At 33.9% G+C, this 15,028-nt stretch overlaps 1 long non-coding RNA gene across 1 annotated transcript in view; it reads left to right on the forward strand.

Moving 5' to 3' along the window:
• Positions 1 to 1,411: 1,411 nt before the first annotated feature.
• The window catches only part of LOC106473658, a 15,284-nt gene continuing 1,667 nt past the window's right edge, over positions 1,412 to 15,028 (forward strand). The window contains exons 1-3 of the long non-coding RNA XR_001291695.1: positions 1,412 to 1,538; positions 7,132 to 7,289; positions 11,570 to 11,669. This is a non-coding gene — a long non-coding RNA (uncharacterized LOC106473658). The remainder of the gene's footprint in view (positions 1,539 to 7,131; positions 7,290 to 11,569; positions 11,670 to 15,028) is intronic.

A 15,028-nucleotide genomic window follows, 5' to 3' on the forward strand; every position in this document is an offset into this window, starting at 1 on the left:
GTTGAAGCTTGAAGATGGTATTCTTCTCCGGAGATGGGAAACTACCGATGGGAAAGTGACGACCTGGCAAACGGTTATACCAAGAAAGTTACGGGAAGTTGTGTTGCATCAATCGCATGATACTGTAACAGGAGGACATCTCGGAGTTAAGAAAACATTGAGTCCCCTACGACAGAGATTTTACTGGATAGGTATGAGACAAGATGTGGAAGAATGGTGCAGAACATGCAGTACATGTTGTGCTAAAAGGGGACCCAAGCATAAGGGACGTGCCCCAATGAAGTTATATGAAGTTGGCGCTTTTAAATTTTCTAATGTTTTCCATTTGTACTTCTTGCCACTGTTGTTGACTTTCTTGTAGTTGCTGCTGTCTTTCCTGTAGTTGCTGCTGACTTTCCTGCAACTGTTGGAGACTTTCTTCCTGTTTGTTTTCTTGTTCTAGTTGTCACTGCTCTAATCTCTCTTCTTGTTTCTTTTCCTTTTCCTCCAACAACTGCTATAACCTCTCTTCTTGTTTATTTTGTTGTTCGAGCTGCCACTGTTGCAGGTTTTCTTGCAACTGCTGTTGTCTCTCTTCTTGTTTCATTTCTTGTTTATTTTGTTGTTCGACCTGCCATTGTTGCAGGTTTTCTTGTAACTGCTGTTGTCTCTCATCTTGTTTACTTTCTCGTTCTTCTTGTTTCTTTTGCTGTTCTTGTATTGCTGCTGTCAAATTTGCTAAGCTGTAGTTTGATTTGCCGCATCTCGTTTCCATCTTCTCTTTTTCTTCTTTTTCTTTATCCCACTTTCTGACACCAATTTGTTACGTTTCCGTTCGTTAGTTAATTTTCCGTAAATTCGTTCCGACGAAACTTTAGCGACACAAGTCCTTTCTTAAATAAAACTGGTTTATTCTTTCCGAATACAACTTTACGATACACTTTATTTCAACAGTCGCTCTATAACAAACGCTTAACTCACAACGAACTTCTCACGTGCTCAACAATATTCTTACTCATTACCTCCGCAGTTCAATTACACACATATTTTTCCCGTCACTTTGTGGCCGTCTTATATATACTAGACTAACACATATCTAGTAAACGCTAGAGCATTCATGAAGGAACAGGATATTTCTAAAAGGACGTGGCGTGATACTAGTCACTTGACCTCGCTGACGCAACATTATATTTTAGTGAATCAATAAAACATTGTTGATGATAGTATCAATGTAGATCGCACACTAAAGTAGCATCTATAAGTGATACATAAATTTGAAAATATTTTCATGTGAAATTATCCATGCACTTGAGAATTATTATTAAAACAGGTAAAATCTAGTGTGTTAACTTTTATTTACTAGATTGAATAATGAAATATAAATGCCATATCAATTGAATATGAAAAGAAAAATGGCTCAACAATAGATGGCAGTTAAGTATATAAAGTATAGTAAGGAAGTTAACTGTCGTAGTGTCTAACATATTATCATGGATTCTATTTTTTGATGTAAGGTTGTTAGTTAATGAATCTTGAACAATGACGATTATTGAAAAATTGTAAGTTCTTATTTTTGCTTGTTATTATTATAATTTATATATATATATATATAGGTTTATAACTGATATGCTTCAATGTACGGGGTATAGTAGTGTAGTATTATTATCACTACAAGTTACAACTTACAAGATTAATAATATTACTAATAGTAATGCTAATATATGATAGTATAGTTATGCTGGGTAACTAAACTATGGAACAATAATATTATTAATAAACTTGCATGATTATAAATGTAACGTGTAACAATTAACAGTTACTTATGAAATAAAATTATAGCGTAAAATGAAGTTAACTTTTGGACTATGTACTTATCATATTGACAGGCATAATAATCACTATTATTATTAAGGCCCAATGCTGATAAGACGAGGTTATATATATATATATATGATAATGATATTTCATTTATATTACGAAAGTTTCAAAAAGTTGAGTAAAGGTTACTTTAACTAAGTATAACTAAGAGCACTTCTGTAATTGATTCTGTTAAGTTTATGTTTTTAAGGAATTTTATAATCATAGTTTTTAATTACATAAAAATTTAAAAACAATCACAGATGCTAGAATTAATAGTAATACTATTAGTATTAATATTATTTTCATTTATATGAATGAATGCTTTGAATTAAAATTATTGGTAAAACATCCAAAGTCCCTCAGACACAAAGTGACAAAGACAGACCATTTGTATGTATTTAGAGTATCTAAAACTCTAAAAGTATTTTATGTATTTGAATTTTAATAAGATTTTATAACTTTCATTTTTCTTTATATAAATTAATATAATTTTGCCTATTCTGTACTACCTTGTTTTAGATTTTTACTTTTGCATGCTTTTGGTATTTATATGCATAAAATTAATTTACTAACTGTTATTATACATTTTCACAATATTCTTTAGCTACTTGAAGTTTCATGCATCAAAAAAAGAAAGTCATTTGATGATATGTGCTTAAATAGTTTTGTTGTGTAGCATTTACACTTGTAGATCCTATAGCCTGTTAGAATTGTGAAGTTGCTCATCAGTATATAAACCATTATTCCTTTATGGTGTTTTAGAGTTCACAAAATGAAACTTTATATATAGTTTATATGACAATGGGGAAATAAAAGTTATATTTGGTAATATAACATATAGACAACAAGGACTGTTTTGTTCTTCTAGGCAGAACTTGTGCATTCATTACTGAAGAAAAGTGGCTAAAGAAAATGAAACCCAACTTTATTTTTCAGGAAATTATTTATCCCACTTTTACATTTCTATAAGGTGCTGACCTCCATACTGTTAATAGTATCTTATTCCATGTGTTAATCATGTTAGAAAAGTCAAACTCTTTAACAACAACCCCATCTGTTTCTTCCAAATCTCAAACTTGTCTTCAGGATACAACACAAAACAATGAGAAGTATTTTTCCTATTGATCTTCTAGATGATATTGCAAGCTCAATAAGATTACTTCTTACACTTATTTCCTTAAGAGAAAATAAGTTAATTAATCTAACCCTTCTGTTCCTGTAATAATTCTAGTAGTTCTATTCTACCCTTTCCAACGAGTTCGTATCCTGTAATAGGTAATATCAAAATTATATATATAGTATACCAAGTGAGGCTTAACTGGTGATTTATACAGAGACTAGCAGATGCCTGTTGAAACAATTCAATGGTAAATTTCCTAAAAATTGTAAAATATAATGAAGTATTTATAACATCTTTTGAAAACAATGTCTCAATGAAATTTTGTATATTTCACAACATGGAAAATGTTAGAAAAACTAAATCAAATTATATGATATTTTTAAGCTGAAACTAGATACTCTTTAAATATTTCCAGTCAGATGGTAAAATTCAAGGGTATTAGTTATACTCAGAGTTTGCAATAGTACTGGGGGTACCAGGTTACCAGTACCAACTGAGTACCACCGGTACCCGGAAATCGAGCATTTCTAATCATATGACTTGAGCAGTTAGAAATTCAATTATTCTTCCCAGTGTGTTCTTGTGGGAAAATTTTTTTCACATCAAACCACATTTTCAATTATTTGTAAGCCCACATGGTATGATGACTATGGCAATGAATCAGTTGAAATCTAGGCTTTCTATTGGTTATAAATTTAATGAGAGTCAGCCTCAAAAACAACTATTAGCAAATTATAAATTAGAGCATGTCAGAGGTAGGCATGGAAAGTGGTTTCTGAATTTTCATGGATTGCTCTTTAGCCCCATAAGATTGAAGAATATAAAAATATAGCTTTAGAATATCAGTGATGAAATTATGGAGAATATTTTATGTTACATTTTGTAGCTTTCTAGGGGGTGTACAAAAAAATCCAGAAGAAGAGATGGCTCAAGAATAAATATCCAAATTTTCACACTAAGGAAATTTGAGGTTGTTTTTAAATATTTGCTTATACAATTAAAACTTTAAATTTATATAATATAAAAATTTGATTTTTTTATCTATGGTTTGATGTCAAGTTTGTTCATATACCATGATAATTAAGTAGTTTAATTAAATTTTGAATGTAACTCACTTAAACGTTGTGACATGCGCAGTTTGACCATCCCGCTAAGGATTAATCACACATGCACCTACCTAACGTGCAATCAGTCACGTAGGCATATTCACATTTTCCAGTTTTCCATATTTCATGCTACTGCCAATTTTCACATTGAGATTCGCTTATCGACTGAAGTATGAACTCAAAACTTCTGCATCAAACATTTATAATTCTATGAAAAGCAAAGCTGAAATACCAGAGGAGGTGTTCTTTCAAAATGTAATGGGCAGTGCCCTTAGGGCAAATTGTAGGAGTTTCAATTATACTGCCAATTACACCAAATTTATTTAGTTGGGGATTTGAAGTGGCTAGTGGAGCTCACAAGTCGCTAACTCGAGGTAATAATTTACAGATAGAATAAAGAAACAGATTCCAAGACTAACATTGAACAAAATATAACAACATTTTTCCACATAGCATAAAATAATAGTCAAAAGTTTACTAATCGTTATAACTTTTACTGTTACTTTTAATCAGCACCAATAACCAGAACATATAGAGTACATTTCCCTAATATAAACATGAATGTCCTTTACTACTAAATTACATTAATTAAATAGAATACATGGCAGATACTTACAACAGAGCTGGAGGTTGGAGATCATAGTGGAGAACTTCAAGAACGACTGTAACAACTCGAACAAGACTGATAAGAACTGATTTTGCGGCTTCAGACACGAGTTTTTAACCCATATTGTTGACTTCCCAAATAGTGTTTCTAACTACCTGCAAGTAGCTCTAACACTTTATTGGTCAGTTTGTGCAACTTCCTGGGTTAGTTCAAAACCATAACCAAAACTCGGTGATTGGTTACTGTTATGGTGAGTTAGCTGATTGCCTTCTCACTTGTTCTAGTACACCAGCATCATGTTAGGAATATATCATCAAAGTACTGCTTTTACATGTTAACATCAACGTTTTCGTAGTCTCCACAGTACTAACAAGTTGGCATCAGTAATTAATCACTGCCAATCACTTGTGCTAGCACTTTTCTCAACATCTCTGACGTAGCTTAATTTTTTATAACTCCTAACTCGTTATTTTAAATACCATTTAACCAGCTAGCTATACTTTCCTAGTTCTTGACCTTATTTTGTAATACAAGCATGTTTACTTACGATATTACTTCATGTATATGTTCACTTAAAAACTCAGAGAATTGTTGTAACTTCTTTCCTAAACTCTTTTAAAATGCTAAAAATACTGAAACATTTGTAAAATTCCCTCAAAAACTTCGAAGGTGGGACATGTGAAAACATATATTATTCTCAACATATGATGTACTGTAAACCAGTACCAATACTGCCAGTACTGATGGCCATAAACTGCTAACCCTGTTTATGTTAAGATGCATCTTTCTTTATTATTGTGTTCCTTTCCCATTTTCATGCATCCTGTGAATGCAGAATGAGTTTTTCTTTCATCCAATTAATCTATTTTGTGGCCAGAATTCATATTTTTGCATTAACACAACCACCGAATGTCAGTAATTGAATTAAAGATACTTATTTCTTTGGCTTTTAAATGTCTAATTATATCATTAAAAAACATCAGAAAAGTTTGAAAAATATTATCTTGGTATAATGCAGGAAGCAAAAAATATTCAATAGCAGAACTTGAGAGTTTTTTTATTAAAATTCTGTCAAATATCATTTAAAATATATGATGTAGTAGCTGACATCTAAGTATTTAGAAAAAGCACAGGATATCAATACCTCTTTTAAGATTTTTGCAATTGACTCTTCATACATCTTGTACATAACCTTCACCTTTATTTAACCGCTCAAATACTTAACCCCCCCCCCCTTTTTTGGTGTCACTTACAAATAAGTTATAGATATATGTTGGAAAACTCTTAATAACTTTAATATATTCAATTCATTGTAGTCAAATGCATTCCTAAAAGAATTAAATCTAAGATATTAAGTTACTGGCTTCATGTAAAGCAAGGTGCTTATATGTCCATGTTATTAAAAATATAACAATTTCTTGGTTTATCTGGTTTTTAATGACACTTTTAAGGCAAAAGGTGTATTAGTGATAAGGAGACAGTTAATATATTCTTTCTGTTTACATTAACTGAATGCTCGTGGGGTCAGTTCGATATTGGAGAAAGAATGCTGACTATAATTCCAAATTTGCTACGTGTATCTACATGAAATGTAGCAAACTTTACTTAAATGTACCAGTCTGTTGTAAACAAAAAATCTGATGTTTTACAAAAGTATTGTACTCAAGATATGTCTGTGAATTGACGTCATTCTGACTTAGACCTTGACATGGTGATGTTCATGTGAAGAATAAAAATTATTTTGTTAGTTGTAAAGTTTGCATGTTGCATAACCTCTAGAAACTCCAAAATATCTACAGTTTAGATGTCACAAAATCAACAATATAGGATAAAGGTATTAACTTATACCTCTGACATCAAATACATATTATGTTTTGAATAGCACTCTGTAAAAGGTCATGGCATGCACACTGACCACCACATGTACACATCAGGTTAATATGTTGATTTATTTATCAATATCTAATTCATAGATTCTGTTTCTGTATAGTAACTTAAATTAGTGATTCATTATGTATCATTTAATTAATATTTTTTATCCGGTTTTGTGATTAGATACTTTTTTTAATATTATAAAATTCACTTTTATGATTTTGGTTTTACCACTCTTTAACACTCCTTTTGAAGTTGCTGTGTAATGTTTCCCATAGTTAGTCACACTAAATTCCTTCTTGCATTTTAATTCATTTTTTCATTGTGTAGCAGTCATAATATATATATATATATGATAATTACATAACCTCTGGCAATACAGTTTCAAGGTCATCAGTCTCAAAATACGAGTGTGAGACAAAGATCCCCAGTCAGCACTGATTTCTTAACATCTTGATGTTTTATTTATTGCATGACAACCTTTGAAAAACATTTTAACTTACCCATAATTAAGGTAGAATGTACATTAGACATGTAACTTTCCCAAAGTATTTTAAAACAAATCTTTATTTTATCTATTTCTTTAGAAATATCCAGACTGAAATGTGCAGAAGTCAAGAACCTCAACAAAGAGTATATGTGCTTGCTGCTGAAAAGTTTTGAAAAGTACACATTATCATAAGCAGTAAAGAAACAAAACGAAAAAATATGGGTGATCAAAGGAAAAGTTTAATCTTTTCACACGGTAATCATGCTTCTTTCTTTTATTTAACTATGTGAAATTCAGGAGCATAATCTTAAAGGTGAACAGCATTTTTGTATTATAAACTACGTGCAGTTAGTTGTCATTCTACACACATGTGCTGTAAGATGAACAAAACATTAAAGTGATGATATAGAAGTGGTGTTAGTGATGAAAATATCTCCTCCTCTCTCAGACATGATGGAAATCACTAATTGTATTTGCTTATAAACTGAATGAACCATTCAGGTTAATTTACAGTTTCTTAGTTTGACTTCTAGAAAATTGGTTTCATTATGAGCTGAGAGCCAAGGATTTTTTTCTGACAGATTGTGTATGTCAATCCCAATATTTTCAGTTGTGCATTTTGTGATTTTGACTTTTCTGGAAAGGACATATTTTATAATAGTAAATGGACATGAATTACAGAGAATTATCATGCTGGAATTACAAGATTTTTCCAAGAAAAATAAAGCCTTACTATTTCAGACTGAACATGAGTGTAAAGTGAGGCAAAAAATCCAGTGGTGGATCTGGGAGGAACATCCACCCAGAAAACGTTTTGGTTTTTGGTTCCAAAGTGGTGTAATTTCTTGCATTGTGAATGTAAAAACCTGCATGAAACATCATAGCCAAATATATATTATATGTCTGGTGTACTTTAGACACAAAGAATGGGGCTTGGAAGACCATCATTTGTGAGTTGCATGGTTAAAACCTAACTCTGGTCCAGGTGGGCCCTCCAGCTTGGAAGACCATCATTTGTGGGTTGCATGGTTAAAACCTAACTCTGGTCCAGGTGGGCCCTACAGGCTGATGAATTTCAGTATGGCCTAAGTCTTCTGAGAGACTTTGCAGGTGTGGATGTAGTAACAAAATAGTGTGACAAGAGCATGATTTTATTAGGCACGATGAGCTCACCAACTCAGGCCTGTAGCTACAGTTGTAGAAATACTATGAAACAGTGTACACATGATGTTGGGTGTTTGCACTTTATTCTCTTACATTACTGCACCAGATGCATGATAAATAACTGCTTCCCATCACAGGTTTAACTCTTCTACCACAATGCCACTGCCTCTATCCCTGGAATTATCATGATAGCCCTCTGCTGTACCCTTATCAATAAGTCAATGTTCTTTCTTAGATAAAGAGGCCAAAACTTTACCCAGTATTCCAAGTGAGACAGAACATGGGATTTATATTGAGAGATAGTTATTTCATTTAACTTGTAATCAATATGTTTATAAATACACCCTAAAAGTGTATTAGATTTACTATGAGAAATGCTATTTACTTAGGCTCTGGGGTGTCCTAAAACATTATAGTTCATCCAAGCATGATGGGTGGTCTAGGAGTAGGTGTTCAGGGTTGCTGAACCTGAATACAGAATAAGATTTTTTCTGTTCTTAGCCACTCTCAGGATTCTGTGGTTAACATGTTTCAAACTGTGATGAACCTACTCATGAGCTAGTGAGACCAAACATGATGCATGTATGCAGATATAATGGGTGGTTACCCCTAAAAGGTTTTTCTTTTTCAAATACAAACCCCTCTTGGGATAGCTATAGAAGTGATTAAGGATAATGGAGGAGTTTGATCAGTACATTGGAGCCTCTGTGAATCATGAGGGATCTTTCAAACTAGGTATTTTATGTTAGTCCAGATAACAAGCAACATGCTCAAAAAAAAAGAAAGAGAACAGATTAGTAGGATAATTTTGAAAGCTTCTACTATCAGGCTCTCCAGAAATTTTGCTGATAAAGAAGTAAGATTGATTAACCTATAATTTTTGGGCAATTCTTATCACTCCTTTTAAAAGTATGAGTAGCATTAGAAATTCTCCAATCCTCAGATACCTGCCCACCATTATTTGATCTCCCAAAAATATGAGAGAGAAAGGCTCACATGTCTGGTCTAATTTAAAACTGGGAAATGTTTGTCTGTCCCTGGTGTTTTATTTGGACTGTCATCCAATTGCACTGTTTCCACTAAATTTCACCTTTCCCATTATCACCAGGTGTTTTCCTCCCCTGTCTTCTCCACTCTGTTCCAATCCTTCCTTCTTTACTGACTCCCATGCTTGACTAGGACCTTAATGTGGCTTTACATGCTCTCACATGTGCCCAATTTGAGCCATTGGCTTCTTGTTCTTTATACCATCGTTTTCTTAAGACATACCTTCTTCTTCTTGCGTGTGATCACAATCATTTGGATGTATATGCCATTGATGCTTCCCACACTCTCTTTCACTGTACTTATTTACTTTTCTACCCAGCCCGATCCCTTCTTACCAAGACTTCAGCTGCTTGTGAAGGTTATTGTTCTTTCTCTTCTATCACCCTCTTTCTCACCTCTGTGCTCACTCAGACCTGGACTGTTTCTTTTGACCGGTTCCAGCTGTGCAATATTTTTTGGCATAAACATTTCCTTTTTGTGGTTTCCATCATCATTTGTTTTTGACTTGGGACCCCTTTTCATCCAGGGACCATGTCACCTCCTACGCTTACTGTATGGGTCTACCAACTCCTCTGGGTGTATTCTTCCCTGGATATTGATGCTTGCAGGCTTTTACACATTTCACTGAATGAAGTTCATCACCTGCCCCACTATCTTGTATCTCATTTTCACCGACCCTTGGGTAAGATCCTTCAGACTAGCATGTCCATCTGCCATTATCTTCATCATCTGTTTTGTCTCCTGCAGGATTTTGATTTCCTCCAGTTGCTATTTTTCAATCTACACAACATCTTTGAGAAAGGAAAGTACATATTTTTTTCCTCACTCTGTTCCACCTTATAAGATCCTACCAGATTGCTGGTGTTGTATCCCAGGGTATGCTTATTTTCCAAAATCTGCATCAGACCAAGGGTAATTGAAAGTGCTCAACCCATTTACCCTGACTCTACCAGTACCCACTGTTGAGATGGACCACTTGAGGTATCAATGTGAGATTAAGATTACTCAACTGCCCAATCCAGACCATACCTTCCATGGACTATCATGGAGAAAGCCAGCATTAAGGAGGTGACTGTCCTCTTCTCTCGTTCCTGCTTTTCAAGATAGAGTTTCTTGGTTACCCAATTGCACTGTCTCCAGTAAAAGGTCTTTCTCGCAGGCAGGCATCTGATGGGGACCTGAGTGCTTCTCTAAGTCTCTCCAATGTGAATTCTCCAAGGGAGCATGGGAAACCCTTGTCATTTATCCAGCTAGATGGATTCATCACCCCTGTTTCGACCCATCCAATTGCACTGTCTCCAGTAAAAGGTCTTTCTCGCAGGCAGGCATCTGATGGGGACCTGAGTGCTTCTCTAAGTCTCTCCAATGTGAATTCTCCAAGGGAGCATGGGAAAACCTTGTAATTTATCCAGCTAGATGGATTCATCACCCCTGTTTCGACCCATCCAATTGAGCTGAGGTGAGACACAGTAAGGTGTGATTGCACCCTAACCACACTACACTTCTTGGCTTGTCACACACTTAAGTGCAAGTGCTTGGTTGGTGGTGAAAAAGTTTCATCCCTGTGACATTTGGAGTTTTATTTTATCTTTCTCTCTCTCTTTCAGACAAAAAGTATGCTCTGGTCAAGATGAGATGAGGGTCTCCCACAGGTGTGCCCTTGCCATCAGCTGTCAAACTCCATGGGCTTTCCCTTCTGGTGCTTTCTTAAGGGAGCCCATCTAGGTTTAATGTTTTGCACCAGCCCCTTTACCATTTCAGTGTTGGATTCTGGCTATTGTGTGTGTAGAGGTGAGTTATTGGAAGTTTATATTCTCCTTACATGAAAATGTATTTCCAATAGATACTCACCTATTCACACCTTCCCACCCATCCTCCCCACTTACAATTCACTTTCTCTTTTATTCGGCTAAGAATGAAGTTTCTCACCTGCAATTGTATAGGGGGGAATTACTGCACATAGAGGTTGTTTCACCCTCGTTTTGTTGGAGGGCTGTTTTTCATGATGACATCATCAAATACCAGCACAGTTCACATTAAACACATGAATTTAGATGAAGTTAGCCCAAGGATAGCAGCATGCAAATCTCATAGGCAGAAATAGCAATTATGTATTTGGAGGTAAGTATTTATCAGAAATACATTTTCAGTAAAGTAAAATGTTAACATTGGTCAGCATTATAAACAGTTTACATAATGAATTGATGTTATATAGTAATCTAAGTTGGCTAGCTTTGGAAATCAATGTACACATGAAAAAGTTGGTTTGTTCATATTGAAATAAAACATGTATCTGATTTTTCTGTGATGTATATTTTACCCAGAAAAGCGAGTACAGTTGAGACTGGAGTTTAAGCCAGGATCAAGCTCCAAACGAGTCCAAATTCCGTCTTCTGTCCCTGGAGTATGCTATCATGTACCTACGTAAGTTTCTCTATATAAAAAAATAGTATGCCTACAAATCTGTCAGTATCATTTATGTCCATGTTACAGAAACAAGTGTAGCACTTGATATGAACAAATATGTATAGTATGTTGATTTTCTTTGATAATGTGCATTTCTAATGTATAGATATATTAGTGCTTTCTTGACACTCCTAAGCTCTTGAGTGTTTCTACTTCCTTACTAACTTTGTGTTCCTTTCCAATATACATTTTGAGTGTTCCTTCTTGGCAAACATATTTACTGTTCCTACTTCCTGACACACATCTTTAGTGTTCCTCCTTCCTGACACACACCTTGAGTGTTCCTACTTCCTGACACACACCTTGAGTGTTCCTCCTTCCTGACACACACCTTGAGTGTTCCTACTTCCTGACACACACCTTGAGTGTTCCTACTTCCTGACACACACCTTGAGTGTTCCTATTTCCTGACACACACCTTGAGGTGTTCCTATTTCCTGACGCACTTATTTAGTGTTCCTACTTCCTGACACACATATTTAGTGTTCCTACTTCCTGACACACATATTTAGTGTTCCTACTTCCTGACACACATATTTAGTGTTCCTACTTCCTGACACACATATTTAGTGTTCCTACTTCCTGACACACACATTTAGTGTTCCTCCTTTCTGACACACTTATTTAGTGTTCCTTCCTTCTGAGACATTTTGTGTTCCTACTTCCTGATACGGTATAGCTTCCTGGACTCAAGTAGGAGTCTCCTTTAGTTGTGATGGCTTTGATTAGTTCTGTTTAAGTTATCATTGTTGAGATTTCAATGTAGGAGATGACACAATTTTAAGATAAAATCATGCATTTATTGTGTGCTGCAGTGTTAATCAGGCCTTTTGATTACCTAGAGTAAAGTTAAATTTTGAAATATTTATTTATACTTTTTTTTCTGTCAATATTGTGGTACCATGAGGATAGCTCACAGAGCAGAGGAGTCAGGCCCATGAATAGCAGGAGGCTCATGGATCTCATGTGCATTTGTTTATTTCTGATTTGGGCCACAAAGAATGAGACAGAACACAGATTTGTACAAGGAACACATATTTTATGGAAATCTTTATGGTGTACAGCGTAAACAACAACACACTATCATACAATACAAGATAACACTACTGCAATACAGTTTATTGTGGGAAAGTGATCATTGTTTGTCACAAAAAGGATGTGAGAGCAATGAAAACTATAGAACAATATGTTCTTGCTGTGCATTCTTCCTTCTGTAATCTAAGTTAGTATCTAAAGGTAATCACAAGACAAGATTATCTTTAAGTTAAAATGTAAAACGATAAAATCAACCCTCATTTATCTTTTGCAAAATCCCACTCAGATTTTACCAAAACGATAATAATCCATTCTTTAAATTTAAACCTATGCTCCATTGTTCTATGATGTAACTAGTACATAATTTTTTTCATTGGTGAATTTAAACAAATATTAGTTAAATTACAGGCTAAAGCCAAACAGCACCCTCACAAAAAATAATTAAAGTTATCCCTGAAGTTGAAAGAGAAATTAAAGAGTTCTTGAAGAGTAGAACTACATAAAAATACACAAACTTGTTACCAGCAATTGAAAGTGAGAACTGTAAAGGGGTCTTGTATAGAAGTTAATTAAAGAAACACTACAAAAACTCTGTTTAAGTCCAAATGAAATTAACTCTAGTATTCCGTGTCAAGATTTATGTATATCCCTCTACAATTTACGTAAGTGAAATCCGTGTAGAATCTGCTGAAATTTGTTAGAAAATCTGCTCTCCCAGGCCCCAACACTGTTTTAAATAAGACAAAAAACTCTCAAGTTTCAGACATGATTGATGTCTGTTAGATCAGTCAGCTAATGGGCATAGGCACTTTCAGCTACTGTCTATTAACCAACAAGAATAACTAGGTTTACTAATTAAAAGCACATTGTAATTCCTGCAAGAGAATGGGATAAAAAGGCACCCAATCTACACTTGATCCAATTAGCCAGTGGGGAAAGTTAGGGTTAGAAACTTGCTTGATCAATACTATGTGTCAATCAGGGAACCAAACAAAATTTCTTAAACTTTTAAACTAAAAGTAGTGTAAAACATGTTGTACAGCTTGGTACTACAATAACGAAAGTCCAAATAGCTAAACAACAAACACACAAACAAAATCCAGAGAAACACAAAAAATAAACAAACAAACTTGAGATTACTATTTTAATACTGACCAAAAGATGAAATATTTCTTCATTTAGATAGTAATATTCTTTGGTTAGAATTGATCCCATTATTCACATGTTCCAAGAACTTCCTTTTCAGTTCAGACATTATCAGGATTTACCATAATGTTTAAAAACAGAAAGCTAAAGGCTCCATTTGGGAGGTTGAAGAAAATACTTTTACAAGATATAAAAACTATAGAAGTGTATATTTGATGACAAAATAAGATAGGAAAAAATGCATAAAATTCTAATCTGGCCTGTTGGACTGGTTAAATTTTTTGATTTTCACTATTCTACTTGGCCCGTGGGCCTCTTAGCTGGTCAGGGCTGACTAAACAATGCAAAGTTAGGACCCTGGTAAGTACTAAGGCAACAATAGGTAAATCTCTACTTAGAAAACTACTACAAAATGACACAAAACTGTATGGTTAATTTGTTGACTTTAAGAGGGTAGTAGTGTCACACATAATAAAAGACTTGTAGATTTCTGATAAAAAAATATATTTCTAGTGTTCATGATATTACTAAGAATTAAAGCTAATTTATACATGCAGCTTGCATTTTATGATTTTTATTTGCATTTGAATTTGTTTTAGCATTAAGGAAAAAGAATGTTATATTTTAAGTTCAATTTATTTTCTAATGCTATCTAGTGATCCATTAAATGTATTTTATTACCCTATGTGTGGTTATTTGAACTTACATATGAAGAGAGGCTGTTAAATAGAAACTGTAAAAGAACATAATTATTTTGTTTAGCACTTTAGTAATATTGACATGAAAGTAAATAGACCTCTACAATTAATAAAGAATTTACTGGGTATATATATATATATATATATATGGCATTAACTTTTTTTTTCACACAACAGTTTTAAACTAAGACATATAGTAAAGTATGAAACTTTTTAAGACATATGGTAGAATACAGAAACACTTATTCAGACATATGGTAGAATACAGAAACACTTATTCAGACATATGGTAGAATACAGAAACACTTATTCAGACATATGGTAGAATACAGAAACACTTATCAGACATATGGTAGAATACAGAAACACTTATTCAGACATATGGTAGAATACAGAAACACTTATTCAGACATATGGTAGAATACAGAAACACTTATT

Source organism: Limulus polyphemus, unplaced genomic scaffold (genome assembly GCF_000517525.1).
Source record: "Limulus polyphemus unplaced genomic scaffold, Limulus_polyphemus-2.1.2 Scaffold6375, whole genome shotgun sequence".
Lineage (NCBI taxonomy): Eukaryota > Metazoa > Arthropoda > Merostomata > Xiphosura > Limulidae > Limulus > Limulus polyphemus.